This window comes from Lissotriton vulgaris, chromosome 4_1 (genome assembly GCF_964263255.1).
Source record: "Lissotriton vulgaris chromosome 4_1, aLisVul1.2, whole genome shotgun sequence".
NCBI lineage: Eukaryota > Metazoa > Chordata > Amphibia > Caudata > Salamandridae > Lissotriton > Lissotriton vulgaris.
The window spans coordinates 1628820789-1628847736 of NC_141691.1; positions in this window are offsets into that span (position 1 = coordinate 1628820789).

Below are 26948 nucleotides of genomic sequence, written 5' to 3' on the forward strand. Positions count from 1 at the left end.
TGATTTCAAAAAACGTTTTTAAACACAACATATAAATCAATTGTATACCTACATTCAAGAGGAAATGACTTAAAATGTCCTTAAGACACATGAAAGCGTTTTTTGATTGCCCTTGCACCATTTTTGGGTCATTTTTTACATGCCTATGTAACTCCAAGAATCAGAATCTAAATTTGCAAAGCACAGGTGGGAGCATATTTACAAGAAACTTGCCCCATGGAGAAAGCTCTTCAATTTAAATGGGAAAAATAACATCATAGACACTCAAATGCCTTATAAATATGGCCCAAACAACCTATGAACCTCTAGTAGTACATATCCAGAAATGTAATTGATTTCAAAAAACGTTTTTAAACACAACATATCTGTTTCAGCTTACATGAGAGACCATGGAATTGGCTCCATGTACAACAATAACTTGCGTTACTGCATGCAAGATATCTACACAGAATGTGCAATTACAATTTCTCAAAGAAACAAAATCTATTTGTATATCACTTGAGACAAAGCAACATTTTAAAAACACAGCTTTCTTCATAATTTTCTCCTTAAATCATACTATTCTCTATCTAATTTAAATAAATATTTTCTCACCTTAGCAAATACTTTTTGAGTTTCAAAACAGTCTCAGAAATACACCAAATTGTCTTCAGCAGAACAAAGAGTATGCACTCCAGAGGCTGCAGCTATAGAAAGCACAGAAATGCTGATATTCATTACACATATCTCTCATGTTAGCCAATCAAAACTCTTCCCTCACTTTTTTCAAATCAAAACCCTTCCCCCCTCTGCCCTCTCTGCCTTTTTTGCATAGCAACCACCTCCTGAAAGACCTCTGATGTTTGCAAGTTCACACAACAATGTTTCAATTGAACTCTGAACTCTCACTGCACCTGCGTATCCAGTGCAATCTTTCATTAAATGTTTTTTCCTTGACCAGTCAAATTACATCTTTCAAAGAACACATCCATGCACCCTAACTTTCTGTTTTCAGAAATGGAAATCCACCAATCACTGCTAGTGAATCATTAGCACTGAAACTCCACAGTTTTTTTTCTTTACAAACTCCTACTGTTTCATCTGCCATTTCATTACCACACTTCATCTGACTGCAGCAGAATCTTCTCTCACCATGTTCACTGTCTGGATTGTTGGACATAGTTACATCTACTGGGCTCAAAGGTATGCTGAGAACAGAAATTTACCTAACCTCAATTTACAAGATGTGGAAATTAAGTGGTTTGGCCACAGAGGATTAAAATGTCACCAATTGATACCATTGGTGAAAACCTTTATGCATTTGCCAAAACCTGACCTGTTAATTGTGCACTGTGGAGGTAATGATTTGGGCACTTTGACTGGAGTAGGTCTGGAAATGCTTTTAAAGGACACCTTTGAGCAATTAATGGCACTTTTTCCTCAAACTGCCTTGGTATATTCAAATATATGCCAAAGACAGAAATGGAGGTGGTCCAACCAATTTTGTCCACAAATTGAGAAGTCGAGGAAGCATGTAAACAAATCTGTTTCAGCTTACATGAGAGACCATGGAATGGGCTCCATGTACAACAATAACTTGCGTTACTACATGCAAGATATCTACAGAGGAGATGGAGTTCACTTCTCAGATGAGGGCAACAGAATTTTCATTCTGAATTTAAGACTGTGCATTGGTACCTACTTATAAGTACCTAAATGTACCATAATCCCAAAAGCTCTTCTCAGAGCTACCCTACATCTGATCACTCACAATTATTATTTTTTTCTAACTTTCTTCACTAATTTTCAACAAAGTACGCTCCCCGGAACGCTATCCGGTACGCGAACCGAAAGCTAACCTCGCGGAATTTCATAAAAAAATGTTTTTTATCGCACATATAAGCCTCCTCAGCCACCCTCAGAAAACCTAGGGGGTCAAGATAAGTCTACCGTGCCCCCTTCTACCCATTCAGAACATTATTTGCCCTCCATCTTGTATCTTAATTCGACCGAAACACAAAATGGTGGACTCCCGTAACGCTGCTGGTTCGCGAACCGGGACGCTTCCCGGGAAGCGGTCCAATAAAAAAGGTGGGGAAATAATTTACAGAAAAACGACTGGAGACACTCTCACCAAATATACATTAGCTCATACTACATACCAATACCTTTTATTTTCACAAATTTGATTGAAATTCCATTTAGCCATTTAGCCTGTAGACCTCTCTAAATACCGTGAGGTAAATTACTTCACAAAACACATCTGAGGTGTTAGAATTGACAACCAATGAAAATGTTACTTTCATTTTCTACTTTTATTACCTGACATTTGATTGGTTATATACCTGAATATATATAAAGGAAGAGAAGGAAACACTGCCATTTTGACTACTACTTCTTGTTGTACATTTCAATTGGATTTTCACTAACCACTTCAACTTCTTTGTAAAGGTAAGTTGTTATTTTTAAAACTGAAGTATATTGTGCACTATAAGTTAATATGGTAAACTTTTTCTGATAGTTATATACTATCCCTCTGTAGTAGTTATAGATTTAGATAGACTTCTCTGTTATAGTTATGCATGGAGTTAGGCTTCTCTTGTATAATTATGAATTTACTTACGTTAAATCACATACACTTTTTTATATTCCTACTTCCACTCTGATACTATACACTGCCCAAAGATAAATTCACTGATAAAAACTGCCTAAAATTATTCCCAACAGTGCCCTATCTCTACTAATATATATTTTTTTAATCCAAATTTCAGGCAAAATGGAAGGCGAACACAAAGTTGAATCTCAAATTGTCCTGCAAGAGAGCAGCCAAGAAAAAATTGATCCAAATTATATAGAATTTATGGATGAAACTTGGGACCAAGAACTACTGCAATGTGTGCAAGCAGTAGATGACCTCCTTCAAAATGAGGACATTTTACACCCTCAGAGATTACAAACTATGTTCAATGAAGATAATGACATTTCAGACAGTGAAATGTTAGAAAGTTTATTGAATTTTGAAACACAATCACAATAATAAATAAATGCTTAAAAAATAAAGAAATTAAAAAATAATCAACAAAACCAACAATCAATTAACATACAGTATTTGAAAAGTCTATCATTCTTTTTTCCTTATAGTACGCTCCCCAGAACGCTTTCCGGTTCGCGAACCGGACGCTCCCCACGCAAAAAAAAAACATTTTTTTTTTTTTTTTCCCTGCGGGGCCCTTTTAAAACCTCCACATAAAACCTAGGGGGTCAGGGAGGATCTACTATGCCCCCTTATGGTCATTTCCCCCTTTGTTTTGACCTCCTCTTGTCTCTCGATCCTACCGAGAGACAAGATGGCGGCTGCTCCGGACTGTTTAGAATGTTGACAGACACCGAAGAGCCAATCAGCTTCGCTTCGCGAAGTTCCGTTACGCGTCGAGTACGCGAACCGGAGCGCAGCCCAGAGCGCGCTTACAGATATATATCTTTTTTTGAACGTTAATTTCTCAAAATCCACTGGAGCACATATATTGAGACCTAGCAAAGGCACATCGGGCTAACAGTCCCTACAATTTTGCCAAGTTTCGTGCAAATCCATTCAGCCGTTCGGGCTAAAAGTGAGGCCAACCGCCCTATGGAAATTAACATTGGAAAAACGCGTTTTGGGACCCCCCTTTTTTCTCGGCCCCCCCTTGACAACCCCCCCCCCACATTTTCAGGGGCTGCTCAGAAACAAAATGTGCCATTTTCCTGAAAATTTCAGCCAATTCCGTCCACAAACGCCAAAGTTATTAGACATGGAATTTTCAGATATCCCATAGGGATAAAATCCTAACTATATATACCTACTGGCGACCGCCAGTAGGTAATATATATATATATATATATATATATATATATATATATATATATATATATATATATATATATATATATATATATATATATATATATATATATATATATATATATATACACATATATATGCCATAAAGTGTTTTCACTTTCTAGTTTGCTGTGGATGGCACTCTGCTAATCCCATGCTTGAGAACTCTGCTAGAAAAACAGATATTTGAGGTGAGCAGATTTAAAATGTCTGTGGTGCTGAAGGATTCTCTATATCAAGAAGCTGCTAAAACTTGGGAACTACCCGGGGTTCTCTGCTCTTGCGTGTACTATCTCTCTCTCTTTCTACTCCATTTATCTATATCTATCTATCTATCTATCTATATAGTACCTGAGCTAACTGTAGATTTACCTTATGCCCCACAATGCAATACTTATGACCTCGCATATTACATCACTCATGACATGGTCATTGACATCACTAATGACATCTCAAACAACGTCACTGATGACATCATTATCTGTGAGTGTTTTCTAAATGTTTATGAGTGTGAAGAACATAAAGTAAGCTACTACATTATTTAATTTAGTACAGTTTGTGTGCTAGTAATCAGTGATACAATTTCTAACATATTTTATGCCATGACTGTGTGCATCTATATGTTTGTAGGTGTCTGAGTGGCTGTAGTAGTGTGTGAGTAGCTGGTTGGGTGAGTAAGTGGCTGAGTGTGTGAGTATATTGGTGACTGAGTGGGTGTGTAAGTGACTGTATGGGTGAATGACTGGGTGTCTGAATGGCTGTTTGAGTGAGTGTGTGGCTAGGTAAGTGGCTGCACGGGTGAGTGGCTGTTTGATTGGCTGTTGGCTTAAGTGAGTTGATGTGTGCGTGTCTGTCTGAATGGTGGATGTAAGGGTGAGTTTGAGGATGTGTGAGTGCTTGTATAGATCTGTGAATGGGTCTGTACATGGTTGTGTTGGTGTGTGAATGCTTGTACGGATGAGTGAGTAGTTCTGTTGAGAAGCTGTATGGATGAGTGAGTGGGTGTGTGAGTGGCTGTTTTTACGCAAATATGTTGGCGTGTCAGTAGCTGTATGAGTGAATGTGTGGCTGTGTGAGTGGCTGTATAGGTAAGTGACTGGTTGTATTACTAGCTGTATGGTGAGTGAGTGATTTTGTGAGTGCCTGTATGAGTGAGAGCTGATGTGTGTATGACTCTACGGAGGATTAAGTAGTTGTGTGTGTACTTGTATGTGGTTGTGTGGGTGTGTGAGCGGTTGTGCCTGTGAGTGGGTCTGTGGATTATGTCATCAGTGATGTCATCCGTGATGTCATTTGAGATGTCATCAGTTATGCCGTATATGCAGAAATGGTGGCACGATGACCATCTTTGGAAATATTTAGAGTGATTTTTCTGATAAGGAACATGCCGGAGCATGTGATAGTTGCCACTTGCAAATCCATTTTCAGAGGGGTGTAATTTTTTACCACAGCACTGTTGACATAGTGGGAAGGCTTGGCACAAGGACAAAAATCCATAAGGAAGTGTGCATGGGTTTTCCAGTAGGGATCAAAATGTTAATTGTCAGCATTTAATTTTCGCCAGTGGAAGCCCATACACGATCAGGTATCTTTGAGACTTTAGCCAAGATACAGATCGTCTGAGGATTGATCTCTTTAACTGAACACTTGTTAAGGGTTATCTGCATAACAGTATTGGTGGAGGCCATGTGAACGAATGAGCTCTGTTATAGGTTTAAGGCATTTGTTAAATAGATATGGGGAATGGACCGTGCCCTGTCATACACTGTAGTCAACCTACCATTTGAGGAAATGAAAGGGACCAGTGGCTTTCTCTCTCTTATTTGGGAGAAGTGAGTGAAACCATTCAAGTGCAGTTCCACCAATGCTGGAGGACCAGAGTTCTTTGTCTGGGGAGAGGTGAGCAACAGCTTCAGATGCTGCGGACAGTTCCATAAGGCGATGTAAAGCAAGGCACAGAATATAATATCATCAGGGAGAGAACGATAAGTGAAAGGCACAACAATCAATTAAAAAGTACAACATTTTGTTTATTAATAAGTATATATACTCAGAATAAAAACATGAAATTATTTCGACATATAATAAAATGAAATTTGTGACCTATACTAAGGTCTCAACACAGTACCACATTACACATAACATCATTAGTTCTTAATTCCTAAAACAGTGGCGGACAATACTAGTCCTCTTCTCGACGCGCGTTTCGGCGTTTTTCACTGGAACGCCTTCTTCAGGAGCCACAAAAACAAGCTGAAAAACATATATAGCAGTTCAATCTCTCTTACCAGATCAGTAATATTAGCCTTTAAATCAGTATCTCAGTACAAGTACATGCAAACCTATAATCCAGCCACCTATTACATATCGCAAACTCCCTACTTATGTAGCCAGCTATAAGGCTACATAAGGTACAAAACTTTTTAGATGTTACATTTGAGCAGTGGTGTAGTATTTAAATAGAGAGGTGGGCCTTATATGATAATTAGACCCTAACCTCAATTACATTTTCCTATTGTTCTTGATAAACAGTAGGAAAGGTTCTATGTATGTATGTATATGAGGTTCTATATATCTATGTGATTATAGATGTTTTATTGCAACTAGGTCAGAAAGAGTCCATACCGTAATATGGGAAGTAGAAGGTGGAAAAGGAGAGGAGATGAGAGTAAAATCCTTCGATACATTTCGACTGATGATGCTCGTTTGTGGGACAAAAAAAGGATAATAGCTCCAAAGAAAGACTGAGAAACAACCTGAGGGACTGCAGATGCACGGGTGGGCATTTTATTAAAGATGTTAAACTAATAATTGTCGTTGTTGTCAGCAGAAATGTCCTTGAAGAGTAACATTGACGACCGTTTTTTAAAGGAGGCTTGATATTTAGTAAGCTATTTTTTGTGATCTAGTTTTTCAGCACATTGAATCCTTTTATTTGTGAGCATGGCTGGAGACTTTTCGTCCGTTTACTTAGACGTCCCACATATGCCTACACACTGCTTATTTGGTGCTGGGGCAATTAGAATAACAAATCATATTGCATTTATTTTCTGTGGTCAAAATATTAAATGCGTCTTCTCCTGGGACACACTGGTAAATACAAGGCATTGCCAAATGCGGTTATGCTTTTGGATACAATCCTAAACAAGTTTTATTTATTTGATTAGAAGAGAAATAAATATACCGAGCATGTGTAATTTTTTTATTTTGCAAACCTAATCAAAAATGAAAGCCTCTCTTTATCCAAAAAGTAGATTAGCCTGAAAAGCAAAACTGAATGCTTTTCATGTACTTCAAATGCTTGTATTTTTGTTGGCGTTGAGGCTGTACCCAGGGATTCTGTGCACTCAGGCAGGGTTATCCAAAGTACTGTTCACGAATCTCCATGCTGGGCTCAGAAAAGTCATACAGCTCGACAAGCTACTGACAACCTGTTAATTCACATGGGCTCGCGCACAGGGTGTTATGATTGGAAATTCGAGTGGGCACCCCAACAACATGCGAGCCAAGTCTGTAACGAGTACCCCTCTCCTCACTTTGAAAGTACAGAACTTGAGTGGTATGGGCACATCGGTGCTGTTTAAGATCCTCATGCAGCAGCAGTGGAGGTGATTTTCCATCAGATGAAGTGATTGAAATACAGAATTTCCTTTCTGCTTTATTAACAAAGATAGCTTTGTTTCCGATTATTTAACGTAAGGTTTCATAACCAGTGCCTCAGTAATACTTTATCAGGTTAATACTGATTCCGCATGGCACAGTATTTACAAGGTGTAGTGTAAACTCGTTATGTGATATAGTGCAGTAATACTGGATGTTTTCCATCATTCTAAGCACTTTTTGGCTCGGGAGCAGGGTACGTACAGCGAAGGCTCGTCTTTTATCGCCCGGTTCGATCTCTTCGGTCGGAATCTCTGTTCTTGGCCATGGTCCCTCGAGTGAGGGAGGCCCGCACCGGGGGTCGCTCCTTTGGTTTTAGGGCCCCTCAGCTGTGGAACACCTTACCTCTGGCCTTGCGGCGCACTCCTAATCTGCTTTTGTTAGGAACAGCCTCAAGACCTGGCTTTTTAACCTTGAGGACGTCTTTCTTTCCCTTATCTTTCTCTGTTTTATGGTGTTATGTTTTTTCACACTGAGCTGCCTATATAAAGCGCCGGGACACTCTTACTGAGTAGACGTGCGCTATAGAAATAAAATTATAACGTAACATAACATAACATAACATAACATAACATAGTGCTTAGAAGGCTGCAATATTCCCAAATGCAAACCTTACCATGTAATCCTGGCAAAGTCTGTGTGGGGAAAAAGATTAGTATATGTGCCAAGTAGTGAAAATGGCTGTTTGCACCCAATCTGAACAGGGTCCCAAGTTCATTGTTTACGTATGTTATGAGCCTTTGCATAGCACAATTCTACCATTTGTATGACACCTAACACCATAGGTGTATGAGTGGCCTCACTGTACGGTTTTGAGATTTTCATCCACTGGCTGTATTTGTTAGTGTTTGGTTAGTCGACATTTGTTTGTCCAATGCACTATTTAATAATGGTTCATACTGGATAATACTCTTAAGGGCCGATTCCAATCTCGGTCAGAAGGTCACCGAATCAGGTTCGGCAATAGCGGATCCGATTCGGAGGTTGAATTTCCGTCCGAGTCGTACACGGGTCCGGACGTCAAAGTACGATGCGAACAAGAGCAAAATCTCCATCCGAATCGTTTCTGGGCTCGAACCTCTCCGTACGACTCGGTCACAAGCAAACGGTGGCACACAATGAAGATGTTTCACGACCGAGCTAGTACGAGGCTCGATTCGGACAGCCGGATCGAGTCCGAGCGTCCGGATCACAATAGCTCCTTGAGTTGGACTTCTGGGGTCCGCATTGGACTCCCTGTTACCTGCAGCCTTACGACTCGGACACAGGAGGAGACCCATGGGTCTCCCCAACACAGGGATGTACAGTGCGGACGGCACCGACGTGTACCGACTGTAGGGGGCGCACTTGTCCGCGACGTACCCATTCAGTCAATGGGAACCCATGTATGCGTCGTACGATCGGCTTCCATTGATTTCTATGGGTCCGGATCAGTCAGAAAACTCCCTGGATCCGGCTTGGTAGCAGTGCTTTCCGACCCAGATCGGAATCGGCCCCTTAGTCTTACTCGTCCTCGATGTAGTCTTAAACCTATGAGGATTGTCACCAATCAAAACCGAAATGCTTTTACTAACCCCAACCACCCACAACTGGGTTCTATAATACAAAAGCATTTCCTCAGCATACTTGTAATATAAAGCTCTGTCAAATACTTGGGCATTAGGGAGGGTGGGCAGGATATAATGATTGGGTTTAGGACTAGTAGGACTAAGTGTAATATAGATTACTGTGAGTTATCAAGGCACAGCCTCTATTTCCTCCATATTCAACTCTGTCATTAAACAGTGATGTATACCAGAGCCAGTAAGTAATCAAGCACAACACATATATAAACATGGACTTAAATAAATGTAAAACCTTGTGATTTAATTGTGAACAATGTGATCAAAATACCATCAAGGCAGGAGCTTATTATCTATTAGTGTTACAAAAACTGCAATTCTCCTGAACCAATTTTTTGTAATGTTCTGAACATTTTGAAATTTGAAATGTCTTATAAAGGTGTGCTCTGAGAATCAAGTACTAGCTTTGCAAATTTCACCCAAAGCAATACCTTGAAATTCTGTCCATGAAGCCGCAACACTCCATGTAGAGCAACCTTGTACTTTATGAGGTACAGACTGTTCTAAGTTCAAATAAGCAAGCAAAATTGTCTCCTTTATTCACTGACTCAAATTTTCTAAGAAACATTCTTACCTCTTCCAGAAAGGCCAAAAGTAATAAACAACGAATCTATTTCTGTGAAGTTGCTGGATCTGTTAAGATAAATGAACAGCGCATGCTTAACATTCAACCAACTCAAGATTTATTCATTTTCAGAAGAAGCAGAAGGATAGAACACAGAAAGAATATGCTCTTCCACTGCATGAAACTTACATGTTGACCTTAGATAAAAAGGCGGTATTCAATCTTAAGACAACAGCATCTTCAAGAATCTCAAGAATGGAGGACAGGAAGGCGGAGCCAGGAGGAACATGGCGGCAGGCTGAACAGCAGTCGCAGAGGCTCCGGGAGACTGCTCGGTTGGCTGAAATGCAGAGGATAACGACGGGAAACCAGGTGGCTTGATTCGGCAGTTGTTGCGGTAAGACTGTGATGGCGCTGCTTAGAGGTTACGAGCAGACGTTGTCAACCTAATTCGCTCGTTTTCTCATTTTTCGTTTTCCCGAGGTTTGGGCTCAGGCTCCGGCTCCGGCTGTGATTACACTACCTGTTGCCCTTTGTGGCGGCAGCGGCGGAGCTAGGACCCGGGACCCGAGGGCAAGAGAGGCGCGTATGATTATCAAGGGGGAGACGGAGGAAGGGCGATTTGGAGAACACCGGACGAGCTTGCGGATTCGAACCCGCTCGGTTTTGTCGTTACTCCAGCTCCGGGGGCCAGTCTGCAAGAGTATTTGCTACGCTCCTCATTTTTCTGGTATATCAACGTAGGTATCAGCGGTAAGGTGTTTTAAGGCAGGGTTAGTGGTGAAGCACGATTGCATGGATCTGGAGTTGGCAGAGGTTGTTCCGGTTAACCCCACAAGTGGGGGGAGGTAGAGCAGTGCCGAGAACAGGAGCAGAGGAAGAAATTGACTGATAAATCCGCTCCTTTTCCAGTCACGGTCCCCAATTGCTGTTCTGCTCCGATATTTACCTCGGGTGTTGCTCCTGTTATTAAAACAGGGAGAGCTGCTAGCTGCATCACTTTCCCCGCCAAGGAGACGCAGGAACAGATATCAGCTCAGATCACAGCAGGAGCTGAGATCGAAGGGATAGTTGGATTCAATAGAAAGGGAGCGGCCTATGCCATTAACCCCGGGTAAATGGGAAAAAAAAAGGGAGCATTAAAAAAGTTAAAGGGTTGAAAGTAGCTCAACTGCCCCCCATAAATACCCCTTCACTTAAGACCTACTTTAAAATAATGGAGCAGGCTGTGGGCTCTGAAGCGCAGTCAGATACATGAGAACGTGGGGGCCCCTCATGAGACCGGGATCCCCACGTTCCCCTTGGAAAATAGTTTTGCGTCTCTGGAGGGCTTGTCGGATGCTGGGAGTGGGGGAGTCGAGTCGGTTGAAATTCTAACCATTGAGCCCCAGGTCGGGCAGTCAGCTATAGTTAGTCCCCCTCCTCCTCCCTCACACCCCTCTCATTGTATAAGTGCATCGGAAGCCCCACAGGGTCCTCAGGTTTCTCTGACAGTAGCGGTTCCCACGCCACAACTATCTGGAGCGGAGGGTAATACTCATAGCCATTGCAAGGTTTTAACTAAGTCAACTGATCTGGTTCAGGTTCAGGGAGGCCGGAGGCAGTCAGAGAGCTCAGACGGAGACAAGCTCGGCTCCCTCTTTCAATCTTTAAGGGGGGACCTAATGACCAAATTTGAGATCTCATAAAGTAATCAAAAGGCTATTCACGACAGGTTCGATTTATTGAAGTCCAAATTAGATGATGTTATCACCCGGACTGGAAATCTGGAAGTTGAAGTTACTGCCTTATCTGAATCTGTCCAAGTGAACTCCAAGGATATTGACACCCTAAAACTGCAAAACAGATCCCTTGCTATGTATGGACTTGGAGAGATTAGAAACGCAAGCCCGTAGGAACAATCTTAGTATCTTGAAGATACCTGAAGGGGAAGAACAGGAGGATATCAAGGGGTTTGTTTGTAAGCTTTTAAGGGATGGTGTCTTAAAAGATCGGCCTGATATTGACTTAGAGGCGGAAATACAAAGGGTGCATAGGGACCCCTTTAAGCTACATACAGACAGGAAAGCTCCCAGGAAGATTCTAGTGAACTTTCAGTCCTACAGTATTAAGGAGTTCATTTTGGGAAGATGTTTATCCCAGTCTGTCCTTCATCATCGGGCAAACCCATATTTAATAAGATCAGATATTGGTGGGAGCACAGCCCAGAGGCAGTGGGAACAGGGTTTCAGGATGCCAGAACTGAGATCATTCGGAGCTCAAGTCCAAATGACATTTCCTGCCTTATTAATGATCATGTGGCGGAACAAAATGTACAACTGCAGTCAGCCTGAGGATGTAGACGACCTCCTTTCTCAGATGAGGCAGAAATAACATCAAATAACAGCACAATGAGAAAATAGAAAGGGGGAAGAGGGAATGGGGGAAAAGAAGAAGAAAGAGCAAAATACTAGGGACAGCATAGGGGGGAGCGTTATAATAATGTGATAATGACATTCATTAAAAAAAAAAGAGAAAACAAAATTAAAGGGAAATAAAGGGATAAAATAGATTATAAAAATACACGGTTTTATTTTAAGCACCATCCTCTAAAATATTAGGAGTTGTAATATCATGCCGCTGTAGGTGTAGTTGAGGACAATTTAGTCACGGGCAGTTCTCCTGGGGCCCTAAAGGCGGTTACATCGTCAGGTATGAAGGGAGGGTTCCTCTGGGGTAGGGTTGGGAGGGTTCACTGGGTGGCAGGGAAAAGAGAAAAAACGTCCTCATACGTAAAGAAGACATGAGCAGGTCAACAAGCATACAAATCCTCTTCTGGAACGTGAATGGAATAGGAGGAGGGAGAAAACAATCCAGGGTCTGCAAATTCTTAAGAAACTCAGATGCCCATTTTTTTTATTACAAGAAACCCACCTAGAGTCGAATGCTTGTAGGATTGTTGGTGGGTGCAGGAAATATTGTGCTCCAGACAGAAGTGGCAACTAGGGGGTCGCGATAATTATTAGGGCAAATAGGGGGATAAGGTTGCTAAAATGGGATACCGATCAGACAGATAGGTGGCTTGTGCCGGCCCTCTCGATCTGCGGCATTCACTACACCTATGCCGTCTATTATAGCCCTAATGACGATAATCTTGGCCCCCTTCCGAAATTGGGGGCAGGGCTACTTGAGACATCGGCTCCTGTGATTCTTGGGGGGGATTTTAATTTGTTTTTTGATTATACCTTAGACCGGACTTCTAAGGTGAAGTATCACGCTCCCACTAAATCTATCTCGGCTCTGGGAATCATTATGAAAGACTTTAATTTGCTGGATGTCTGGAGATCCAAATATGATACTACTAGAGGTTATTCATTTTACAGCAAAAAGTATAAACTGTACTCTAGAATAGACTATTTTTTAACGGATCAATGTTTGCTGGCAGATATTATTTCGGTTTCCCATATTCCAGTGGGGATGTCCAATCACTTTGCAGTTGAATTAGTCTTCACATTGAGCTCTATACCCATAGATATCAGGTGGACTCTAGATAGGACGCTGCTCCTGGATGACAGAGTAAAGGAAGAGGTGAAAGAAAAAGCCACTGAATTTTTCATCTTTAAAATTGGCTCCTCTACTGATCAGATAGTATGGGAATCCTTTAAGGCCTTTCTTCGCGGACTGTTGAGTTCATTAATGGCTCATAAGAGGAAAACTATTAAGAAAAAAAAGTCAGACGATCTGAAAGCAATAATAGAAAATGATTCCGAGCTACAGTTGGCTACTGTCTCAGACAGGGGGAGGATCCCGGAGCTGGAGAAGGAGCTTTCAGATCTACAAATTTCGCTCGGAGTTGCTGATGATAAGATCATTAAGGATAGGTGGGAGCTCAGCAAATTGAAAAACTTTGAGTTTGGAGAGAAATGTGGGGCCCTGTTGGCTTGGAAGTCTAGAGCAGAGAGATCCAGGAATAACATTAAAGTGTTAATTCAGAGGGAGTCAGGCCTTTCAAGGGGGTTTATGAAAGGCTTATATCATGAAGATATGAGCTTTGGGTTAGAGGAGGCCCAGGCCTGGCTGATCCAGAGAAATCTACCCCAAATATCAGAAATAAATAGGAAATATCTGGCAAGTGAGATCACGAAGGGGGAAGTAACAGAACAACTTAAGAAATTGAGTTGTGGTAAAGCTGCTGGCCCAGACGGGCTACCAATCGAAGTATATATAGATTGTACAGAGACATTGGTTCCTGTACTTACCACACTCTTTCACAGCCTTTTGACTCATGGTCATAGTATCCCCCCTTCATGGTCTGAAGCCACGATAACTATAGCGAAGCCCAACAAAGACCCCAAAAAGATAGAATCTTACAGGCCTATCTCTCTTTTGAACTCGGACCTGAAGCTCTATTCTGGGATATTGACTACTCGACTTGCCAAAATTATAAAATCAATTATTCACCCTGATCAAAGAGGGTTTTATCGTGCTGGTCACCTGTTAGATCCTATATTTTCTAATCTCAACAACATCGTCACGCATCCTGCCCTGCCCCTGCCCTGGTCTGACCACTACTTGGTTAAATTCACCCTTCAGGTTGATTTAACAAATAAAGACAATACACCTATACCTACTCAGTACATAAGGAAATTGAAACAACTTGACACGGAAAGTCTTAATGCTCTCTTGGAAGAGCATAGCCCTTGCACCAAGACAACAGTCCAGCAGCTTTCCTCTACAGTTCAAAATGGGCTCTTGGCAGCCATTGACTCCACTCTACCTAAAACAAAGCTAAAACAAAATACCCACCGCTGCCCTGCCCCCTGGTTCAATGAAACTTTAAAAAACGAAAAGACCAGATGTAAAAATTTTGAACGACAATGGAGAAGGAATTACTCACCAGCAGACAAGAAAAAATATAAAACTCAGTTAATAAACTACCAAAAGCTGTGTGGCAAAGCTAAAGCAGAATTTGTCTGCACTAAAATCACGAATGCCTTAGACCACTCCAAAACACTTTTTAAATTAGTAAAAGAGATGGCTGGTTCTAATACGTTACAACCTCCGCCTGAACTTAATAAAATACAATGCGACCTCTTAGCCGCTTTCTTTATTAATAAAGTTGACAAAATTCACCAAGACATTAATCAAGCTTCTAACAAACACCATTCAGCCTCTGAAGATACATCCAACTGTGCATAATTTACTCCAGACAATGATACAAGTATTCCTGACTGCGCCATCCTGTCCGATGCATCTCTTGCCACACTTGATGAATGGCCCTTACTGAACCCTGACATGGTTCAAAGGTTGCTCAACACAATTAAATCAGGCTCACCAAAGATCCACTGCCATGCTCAGTCTTAAAGCAACTTAACAGCAATGTCCTTGCAACCATCACTGATCTTCTAAATGCTTCGCTATTGGAAGAATCTGTACCCAGTGAATGGAAGTATGCAATGATCCATCCGCTTTTAAAGAAAGCCGGCGCAGACCCCAAGCTGCCAGCTAACTTCCGCCCTATCTCCTTGCTGCCCACCTTTGCAAAGATATTAGAGAAGCACGTACACCGTTGCCTTACTGATTTTATTACCATTCACGACCTGTTACCTTCCCACCAGTCGGGATTCCGCGCAGGCTTCTCCACAGAGACTACCTTGCTGGGCGTAACCAAAAATATCCGCCGTATGGTGGATTAGGGCGAAACAGTGGCACTTGTGCTGCTCGACCTCAGCGCGGCATTCGACACAGTGTCGCATGCGGTCCTCGCCCAGACACTCCACTCCATAGGCATCCGTGGTGCGGCTCTCAACTGGATCAAGTCACTACTGAAAAATCGCACGTTCCAAGTCTTCTCACAAACCGCATGTTCTGACACTATGACATTCAAACATGGAGTACCACAAGGCTCTATTCTCAGCCCGTTGCTCTTCAACGTTTATATGAGTCCCCTTGCCAAAATTGTGGAGGAAACAGGACTCCTAATGTTCTCTTACGCTGATGATTCTCAGCTGCTCTTTTTTTTATCAGCTGCAGACTCCGACAACTCCTCTTCTGTACAACTCGGACTCAGTAAAATCGCTGAATGGATGCATAAAATCTTCTTACAACTCAACGGCGAGAAAACCGAGCTCATCGTGCTGGGAAAAAATAAAGAACTCTGGGGACCCCAACATTGGCCATCTGAAATGGGCACCCCCCCTACCCCTGTCACGCACGCTCGCAATTTGGGCGTCATCATTGATGACTCGCTCAATCTGCATCAGCAAGCGGTAAAAACCTCGGCTACCTGTTTCGCCATATTAAAATGGCTAAAAAGAAATCTGTTCGATGCTGCCTGAAAACACCAAGAAAACTGTTGTCAATGCTCTAATAACATCGAGGCTAGACTATGGCAACGTTCTGTACCTGGGGGCAAATAAAGCCACTGTACGCAGGCTACAGACAGTACAAAATGCAGCAGCAAGATTACTATGGAAAATTCCCATCTCCACTCCAACCACTAAATATATCAGAAAACTACATTGGTTAAAAATTGAAAACCGAGTCAAGTTTAAATCTCTATGCTTTATGCACAGGATTGCCACCAATACCGCTCCAAAATATCTGCAAAACCTGGTGCACCCCTATCGTCCCTCCAGGATCCTCCGGTCTTCCACGGCCAACCACTTTGAAATTCCAAAGATCAAGCTGTCACGCATGGGTGGCAAGTCCTTCTCATTTCTTGGACCTTCACTTTGGAATTCAATGCCACATACACTGCGGTCTGAGCTGAGCTACATTAAATTCAGAAAGGCCTTAAAAACGTGGCTGTTTAATATCCAGTATTCTGAAGCCATATTAACAATTGGATCTACTGCGCCGGGAAACCCTTTGTTGGGTAGCTGTGTGCCCTATAAATGCAAGAAATAATAATAATAATAATCCCAGGGAGGCAGTTAAACGAATCAACATTCCAGGTGATATGAGCAATTGATGTCGCGGAAGAGAGAGGGTTGCCACTAACCATAATAGCAATCGATGTGGCCAAAACCTTTTGATCAGGTAAACTGGTCATACCTCTGGGCCACTATGGCGGGTTTTGGGTTTTGGGTTCCCTTCCGTTTTTATAGAGGGAATTAAATAACTTTACCAGAGTCCACGAGCAAAAGTCCTGGTTAAAGGAGGCCTGTCTGATTGGTTTAAAATCTCCCGTCATACCAGGAAGGGTTGTCCCCTGTCCCCTCTTTTGTTCAACATTTATATTGAGCCTTTTGCTTGCGCAATTAGAGCTGATCAGGTAATTCCACCCTTTAAAATAGCAGACCTGGAGCTTAAAACTGCGCTGTATGCGGATGACCTCCTCTTATATACTTCCAATCATGTGGAGGCAATCCCCAGGCTATTTCAACTTGCCGAGGAATTTGGAAGGTTCTCTGGGTATCAAATCAATAAGGAGAAAACAGAAATAATGGGGTGGAATAATTGTACGGTTATTCAGGGGGCCAAACACAAAATGAGGTATTTGGGAATCCATCTGGCCCAAAAATTGAATGATATCCCGAAATTCAGTTGGCAGATAGTTTTGAAAGAGATTACTAAAACGCTAACAAGATGGAGCAATCTGCCACTGAATCTATATGGACGAGTTAATCTCGTCAAATGACTATACTTCCCAAATTAACCTTCCTTTTTAATACCATCCCTTTACCCTTTGCCCCGAAAGATATTATGAGCCTGCAAGGGAAGATTGGATCCTTTATATGGGCTTCAAAATCTCCCAGGTTAGCCTGGAAGAAATTAAGGAGGGGGTTGAAGATAGGTGGTCTGGCCCAACCAGATTTATTTTTATATTGTCATGCCTTTCATTTAAAACATTTTAGGTTATTGGCCAATAAATTGGACTCTTCCTCACAGGGCCGCCTCTTTCAGGCGTTATTGCACGACCAACCACAGGGCCAGGAGATTTTCCTTTTTAAATTTGGCGACCAGAAGTTCTATAAAAAAGTCTGACTTAAGATTCTGCAGACAGCACTTAGGAACTGGTTATATGTCCGGAGAACCTTGGGGATTCCATATTATAACACTCATGCCCCAATTTGGGACTCCCCGGGCACTCCAGAATGTTTTCAGGATCAATTGTCCCAGCCATTAAAAGCAGCAGGTCTGAGCAGATGGGGGGATCTCTGTGGTAATTCAGGCCTTATGGACTGGGATTCTCTAGCGTCCCTGACCAACGGGTCTTTAACAAGATTTAAATTCTACCAACTTTCTGCCTGGTGGTCAAGGCAGGTGCTGAAGTTTGAAGATGAAACTGGGATCCTTGATTCTGTCTGCAGGGGAGGAGCTTGGAAACTAGAGGTCTCATTTTGGTACAGGTCGCTAACGGGGGTAAAAGGAACGTTAAATTTGGAGCTGGCGAGCCTTTGGGGTAATGTGTTATCAGATAGCCCTGAGGAAACTAAAAAGATTTGGACAGACTAATTTTCTTTGTCCCAGAGCCTAATAATACCAGCTAATCTTAGAAGAAATCATTTGTTTACTGCTTATAGGGTATATTGGACCCCGGCTAAACTATTTAAGGTTACGCTAGACAACTACCATTACCCTATATGTAAACTTCCGGCAGTTGACGACCGACACATGTTTTTAGAATGCCCAGAGATTTCTGAATACTGGAAGACTGTCATTGGCTTTCTGGAAAAGCTCTTATCAGTCCCCATCACATGCTCTCCTAGATTAGTTTTTTTTGGTTTGCCACTTGGCTATAACATTAATAGCTTTGCCTCACAATTTATATTCTATGTGATGGTTATAGCAAGGAGAGAAATTTGTAGAGAATGGAAGTCGGAGGCCCCTCCCAGGTTTGCTGACTGTTTAAAAAAAATGATGTCAGTCAGTAAGTTAGACGTGGCTTGTCAAGTGGAGAGCGCAGATAGGGTGTGGTCGGCACTGGTGGCCTGGTCGAAGATCTAATAGTGGTCCATTGATTATGCCCGAGGTGTGTGGGTCCTGTCCTCCCTGGTTTCCGAGGCGTTCCATCAAAGGGAATGGGAGTTGGACAAGGAAACAGCCTACCTCTGGGAGATTCATGTTTGCCACACACTGCGTCCAGGGCGGTAACTAAGATCGACAGTGTGAAAGGCACGGGGAGTTCCCATCCAGAGTATTCATCATCTGGTGGTATGTATGAGGACACAATAGGAGGAGGACAACCCAATAGGAAAGACATTTTCCCAAGTCTTTCAGCAGAATGATTCTCACCAAGAAGAGAATTTTAAATGCACAATATACACATGCTTAAATGAGGGATATTCTAAAGCTAACAAGAAAAGGAGATCCCAAGGTGGAAATGTAGAAGGAGATTTAGGACAAGAGATGGTAACACTTTTAAATAGTTTTAAAACCAAAACTTCTCCCTCTTTCATAAAATCATCTGTTTCATGAAAGGCTTTGACTTCATACAATTGCAATTTGGAAGGAGAGAGAGAGAGACAGATTTTTCCTAATTCCATCCAGCAGAAATTGGAGAACAGATGAAACAGAACCGTAAACTGAACAAAGGGTGTGGAAAACACCATGAATCAAAAGTGTCCCAATATTTTGAGTAGAAAAACACCAGAAATCAAAAGTGTCCCAATTGTTTGTGTATAATCTAATAACACCTTCTGGTTCCCTATGCCACATCGGTATAATGTGGAGGCAAACCCCACTTCTCAAGATTCAGCTTTTCAACCTCTAAGCCAATATGATGATATGGAAAGAAAGTAGATTACTGCATGTCTTTCAAAGAGAAGGAAAGTGATGTAGAACCTAAGGAGGTTGAAGAGCTATATCCTTGGGAATTGGAAAGCAGGTTTTCCTTGGCCAAAAGGGGTGAAAAACTTTGTGAGCCTTCTCTTACTTAATCATTCACAGTAACCTGTAGATGAAAAGGAGGAAATCCAAACATCAGTTTCTTCTGCCATGTTAGAGATGAAGCATCCACTCCCCAGGCTCCCTATTCCAGAACCCAGAACAAAATCTTGGGAAAAGATCATTTATTCTGATGCAATAATATCCATGCACTAGTTCCTGAACCTACTGAATATTTGCTGAAATACTGTCCTGGACAGATACAGGATTTGAGGGGGAAAGCCTGGTTGAAGAGGTCTGCCTCTGTATTGCACAGACCCTTGGAAGTGGACTGCTGCAATTGATATAAGATGCTTCTCCTGTAACAACACCAGAGAGCATGCTACTTCGTTCAAAGACTGTAAATGAGTTCTGTCCTGATGACGGATATAGGTCACAGTCACAGTATTGTTGGATTTTACCAATACATTGAAGTGAAGCACCCAACACTTGAAATGAAGTAGTGCTGTGGCTATAGCTATCAACTCCCTACAGTTTGATAACCTGGATGCTTGTGCCATAGTCTGTCTTGTCTGAACTTACTGACTCCCCAGTGTCACATCCCATTCCAAAGTGCTGGCATTGTCAGGACTTGTGGAGGATCTAGATGATCAAGACTCCACTGGATAGACTGTCTGTATCCAGCCATCATTGAAGACCTAACCTATTATCCAGTGATGCCTGTGCCTTCCTCTCCAAGTTCCTAGGTGGTAAAGCTTTGTGTCCGTGAAGAGGCCACAACACTGCAGCCTTGCCCACTGAACACTGAATGCTGATGCTGCCATATATCCTTGAATGCCCATCCATTTGTAAATTGTTGCTTTCTTGAGAGCTAAGAATGATCTGAAGAGATTCTGGAGATTAACATTTTTCCAATGGGAAGAAGACTCTTATCTGCAGTGTGTTGAACCTTGCACCTATAAAGACCAGCTCTCTTGAGAGATGAAGCTCACACATGGGCAAATTGAGGAGAAAACTGTGATTTTTTACCATAGTTATGGTCTTCTATAAATGGAGACTTAAACAGAGGGGCTAGAAGCAACCACTAATCCAAGTAAAAATATATTGAGATGCCTTGGAGATGAAGATAAACAATCAAGGGGATTGCCATTTTTGTGAAAACTCTCTGTGATGATCGCATTCCCAAAGTGATTTTTCATTACACAAAAACTCAAAACCTTAAATACATTTGATGAGGTTTGTATATCGGAACATGCAGATAAGCATCCATCAAGTCAAATGATGCAACAGATAGTGCTTTTGAATCAATTAATTATTCTATGAATGGTTTTTATCTTGAAAGCAATCTTCTTCAATGGTGTGTTTAAGTTCTTTAAATGTATAACTATCTGAAATCCCTCATTTCGGTACCAGGAAGACGATTGAGTATACTCCACTGCCTTACTCCTCCTTTGGTACTGGAACAATTATCTTTTCAGCAGAAACAATTGCATTCCCCTCCTCCACAGCTCTCACCTTCTCTTGAGTCTCTGGTAAGGGAGTATGAACAGTCCCATAGAAGATTGGGGGGGGACGGAAACTTCCTCTTGTATCCTTTCTGAATAATGTTCAAATCACACTTGTCTGATTTCACTCGTCTCCAGGAAATAATTGATCAATCCACCATCCTCTAGCTTGTGACTATTATCTGTCTGGCCTTGCTCACTGCACCATCAGGATTCAAGCAAGCCGGGCCGACGACGGCTGAAATGCCAGAAACCGGTCCCCGGAAGCTTGTCTCCTTTCTGGTGAAGAATTGTCTTGGTAGTTTAGTCTGCCCTGTTCCCATGATGCACTGGGCCAGGGACAGACTGATTTGCATATAGCCAGGTTCTGAGCTGGGATGGTGCAGTGAGCTAAATAATGGTGATGGATCAAGCCCTGATCTTTGGACTGGGTAAGAGTAGTCTGCTTAATTCAGACACTCTGTTCATCACCACCCCCTTTTCTGAATCGTTTTTGGCCACTATAGGTGTGACAGGATATACTCAGACATGAGTCCCTTGCTCACTGCACCATCAGGATTCAAGCAAGCCGGGCCGACGACGGCTGAAATGCCAGAAACCGGTCCCCGGAAGCTTGTCTCCTTTCTAGTGAAGAATTGGCTTGGTAGTTTAGTCTGCCCTGTTCCCATGAGGCACTGGGCCAGGGACAGACTGATTTGCATATAGCCAGGTTCTGAGCTGGGATGGTGCAGTGAGCTAAATAATGGTGATGGATCAAGCCCTGATCTTTGGACTGGGTAAGAGTGGTCTGCTTAATTCAGACACTCTGTTCATCACCACCCCCTTTTCAGAATCGTTTTTGACCACTATAGGTGTGGCAGGGTATACTCAGACATGAGTCCCTTGCTCACTGCACCATCAGGTTTCAAGCAAGCCGGGCCGACGACGGCTGAAATGCCAGAAACCGGTCCCCGGAAGCTTGTCTCCTTTCTGGTGAAGAATTGGCTTGGTAGTTTAGTCTGCCCTGTTCCCATGATGCACTGGGCCAGGGACAGACTGATTTGCATATAGCCAGGTTCTGAGCTGGGATGGTGCAGTGAGCTAAATAATGGTGATGGATCAAGCCCTAATCTTTGGACTGGGTAAGAGTGGTCTGCTTAATTCAGACACTCTGTTCATCACCACCCCCTTTTCTGAATCGTTTTTGGCCACTATAGGTGTGGCAGGGTATACTCAGACATGAGTCCCTTGCTCACTGCACCATCAGGATTCAAGCAAGCCGGGCCGACGACGGCTGAAATGCCAGAAACCGGTCCCCGGAAGCTTGTCTCTTTTCTGGTGAAGAATTGGCTTGGTAGTTTAGTCTGCCCTGTTCCCATGATGCACTGGGCCAGGGACAGACTGATTTGCATATAGCCAGGTTCTGAGCTGGGATGGTGCAGTGAGCTAAATAATGGTGATGGATCAAGCCCTGATCTTTGGACTGGGTAAGAGTGGTCTGCTTAATTCAGACACTCTGTTCATCACCACCCCCTTTTCTGAATCGTTTTTGGCCACTATAGGTGTGGCAGGGTATACTCAGACATGAGTCCCTTGCTCACTGCACCATTAGGTTTCAAGCAAGCCGGGCCGACGACGGCTGAAATGCCAGAAACCGGTCCCCGGAAGCTTGTCTCCTTTCTGGTGAAGAATTGGCTTGGTAGTTTAGTCTGCCCTGTACCCATGATGCACTGGGCCAGGGACAGACTGATTTGCATATAGCCAGGTTCTGAGCTGGGATGGTGCAGTGAGCTAAATAATGGTGATGGATCAAGCCCTGATCTTTGGACTGGGTAAGAGTGGTCTGCTTAATTCAGACACTCTGTTCATCACCACCCCCTTTTCTGAATGGTCTTCAGCCTAGTCACGAATGTTGATTAGCATCAGGTGAATTCTGTTTTTGTTTACAACGGAACACACCTTTTCCTTTAACACCTTCACTGCGGCGGCTATTTCACCGCAGCGCTAAGGAGGCGGGCGGCGGCACGGCGCGCCCATGCTGGTGACGGAACCGCTCCGTCACCAGCCTCGGTTGAGCTGTGCTCATGACGGAACGGTTCCGTCATGGCCCTGCCCACTCAGTGGAACGCCTAGCGCAGGCGCAGAATCCGCGCCGTGCAGGCACAGCGAGCGGGCCATGACGGAACTGCTTCATCATCAGCACAGCGGTACCGCGGCTGATGATGGAGCGGTTCCGTCATCAGCGTCGAAAAGGTTAAATTCATACTCTCCTTTCGCATCTTGCTGTCCTCTAGAACAGTGGTTCTTAACCTGTGTTCCGGGGAACTCTGGGACCCCACAAAGCAGAGGGTCCGTGACTGCTTAGAAAATTAAATAATATTAACTGAATAATAAAGTGTCTATAAATGAAGAAGAAAATGTTTAATTAGAAAATTGTAAAAGGTTCTGTAAATGTGAAGAAATTTGAAATTGGTGGCAACAAAATTAAAATAGTCTTCTCATATTGATTTGTAGGAGCAGTGCAAGTTCATTAAAACAAAATATAATATGGACGATGAGTGACCTAAATTGAATGTAGAAAAGCTCCAACCTTTCCATTAAAATTAAAATTGCTATTTTTAAAATATTTATTAGTGAGGGAAATATAATTTTTCATCATTTATGTTTTGGCTTGAATAATGCTTATTTCTGCATTTTTGTGTCTTGTTTTGTGTTTCAAATCATTGAAAATGCTTACGCCGAGGTCCATGGGTTCCAGTAATGACTCAGTGGGGGTCCTTGGTTTCCTTGAATGATTCAGTGGCGGTCCTCAGGTTACAGTAGCGAATAATTGGGGTCCACAGAAGTCAAAAAGATAAGAACCACTGCTCTAGAAGGTTGTATTAAGGATTTGCATTTAAAAGGAGATTTGCATTCCGATTGATGTTTCCGAAAGAAATAAGAATGTTTTATTTTCTTAACATCCTCAAGTTCAGAGCCAAATAATCTGAATCCTTGAAAGGTCAATTTCCCAAAGAAATAAGAATGTTTTCTTTTCTGAAATATTTTGGATGCCATGTCTTCAGGTTCAGAGCCAACCAATCTGGATCCTTGATCAGTGCTGCAGTTATCTGTGCAAAATCTGTATTCCATTCCTTCATTAAGAGATTTACATCGTGCTCATACTGAAGCACCACTGTCAATGCAGAAGCTCTAACTGCATCAAATGAAATGTCTGAGTTAAATCACTTGCTTCTCCATATGCTCTAAAAGATCAGAATGCTGCAGTTCCTTCTCCGTAGCCCTAAACAGGCATTTAAAGTCAGTTTGGAGTGACCTAGCTGTGGAAGCACCATAAAAACCAGAACGAAGAGCAAGGTAAGATCCTGAGTACACCTTCTTCAACAAGTGTCCTCTTTCTTCTCTGCGGGCTCATTCCGTATGTTCTTCTGCCATTAAAGGTCTACCACCAGGCTAGCAGCAACAAAATCAACATGTACAGGGTCTTGTAGTTTTTCCTGCAGAGCCTCTAGAGGATACATCTTTTTCACGACTAAAGACTTGGTTTTGGAATCAGACTCAAATAAATTCATTTGTAACTCTCCTTCCCTGTCTTTTTCATGTCTCATATCAAATGGTTCCTCACCTGCCAGGCTCTAGGATACTAGCGATGTTAAATGTCAAGGATGTCATTGTGCTACTTTAGGATTTGCTACCATGTTATTCAGTCATCCCATCAAAGACCAAGATTAGGACAGGGGGGCCTGCATCTTGGCACTTAAGCATGGTCATGAATTGAGGCTGGGAGCCATGGTGAGGTACATACATGAACATATTTCAACAGTTTGAAAAACTGAAGCAAACATTAGGGTGTGACAACCTCAAAGTAAGGGAGCTTGCTTAAAACACAGTCCATCCCCATCAATGGAGTCTAATATAGTTCTTGCCTATACCCTTAGGTATTAAGCTTGGCTGACTGGCAAACCATTCCACACATTGACAATCCAAAATCAGAGCCTTCTTTTAACGTTTGGGCAATTGCGGAGGTTGGTAGCTTCTCATTCACAGTGCAGTGAGTGTAGTGAAGCTCACTTCAGGGTAAGGCCTATTACAAAGAATCAAAATACTCAACGTAAATTAAAGTGACTCTAACCAGAACAAATTTTTGGTTTTCCTAATTTAATTTCCACTGCAAAAGTTGTTTTGTACAGGAAAGTACCCTGAAAGTAATGCAAAGCATTGTGAAGCACTGTTTTGCATTATTTAGCGCTAAGGGGGTCATACATGGGTGCTCCCATGCTACCACCCATAATTATATTCATTCGATCCTTCAAGGCAGGCCGCTGTTACTACTCTCAGCGTGTCACATCAACGCGCTATGAGGCTTTGGTGGCCATCTTTGTTTGGGCTGTTTAGGCCCAATCTCACAAGCATTTTCTGAGCTTCTGCTTGGTATGTCTTCAGTTTTGCCTGCATTTCCACAGTGACAGGCTCCCCCAGTTTACTTTTAGAAATGTGTGCACAGATGCTGAGATGCCTGAATTCTTCAAGCAGAATACTTAGCGCCTGCTCTTGTGCCAGAAACCCTGCAGTTTTTCTGCAGGAAATGTTTTGCCTGCAGTTTCAGTGACAGACACACCTGGTCTTCATTTAAATTCTAAAGGTTGTGGTTCCCTAGTTTTGCCTGCAGTTTCAGTGACAGGCACACCTGGTAGTCATGTAAATTCGAAAAGTTGTGGTTCCCTAGTTTTGCCTGCACTTCTGGTGACAGGCACACCTGTAGAAAAAGAAAAGAGAGCTAGAGTATATTTAAATTTCCTGTTTTGTGCTTGCACATTCGGTAACTGGCACTCCTTTTGCATTACATTGACATTAATTGATTTCTTTCATCAGTCTGTCGCTTATCAGCACGTAGTGTTCTAATATGGCTTCAGTCATTCTGCATCAATTTGTGCAACCCCCACCTTTTCTTCAAAATCCAGTCAAGCAACCTGACAAGTGGAAACATTGGTTCAAGGTATTTGAAAATCACTTAGTTGCAATTGATGCTCTAGAGTAGTCCCCTGCATGAAAATGTGCATTATTAATAAGCGTGGGCTGAAAATCCGTTCCGCTCGCGGAATTTGCACATTTTTGGCAATTTCGGCATCCGCGAATCGCACAAATTTGTCAAAAAATTCGATATTCGCAAGCTGGCGGATTTTTTTGCTTTATTCAAGCTTCAAAAATACAATCTCGCACGCGCGGCGTGACTTAATGTGATTCTGAGTTCGCCAAGTTGTTTTCCTCCTGGTTTGCGTGCGCTGCGCCATTTTTGGATCTGGCTGCGTGATCGTGCGAGACTTTTCAACCACGACTACGTCATCGCGGCCCGCCATCTTGCTCTGCGAGAGTTTGAGTACGCGACCACGTCATAAGGGCCCGCGATCACCCATCGCAAGAGTAAACAATTGCGAACACGTAGATGCGACGCGCAGCTGACTTTCGGCGGGAGATTTGAAAAGCTTGCTTTCCCAAACTTGTAAAAAATGCAATTCTGCACAAGAAATCCCCCGCAGGCAGCATAAACCTTCTGGAAAAGAGGATTTGGATCAGAATACCTCCTCTGATTGACATTTGGCTGCACTTTTTTGAGCAAGGAGTCCATTTTTGGGGGGGTGGGAGGAAGGAAGTTCCCCAGAGTCTCCAACTTCCTGTTCCTGTCCAGCAGTCTCCTCCCACTGCTTTGTCCATGTTCTGGTCACTTTTCATTTCGGTCTGGAGCTGGAAGGATTACTCTTTGTGGCTGCTGCTGGATATTTGTATTTAAGGACTTTTTGTTTGGATCACTTTTGGATTACTTTTGGATTTGAGATTTTACAAGTAAGTTGGTGTTGTTTGTTTGGGGCATTGCAGTTGATGCAAATAAAATTTTTAAACTTTTTCACAACTTTTGAAAAAATATATTGTGGATAGGCATAGGGCCCGAT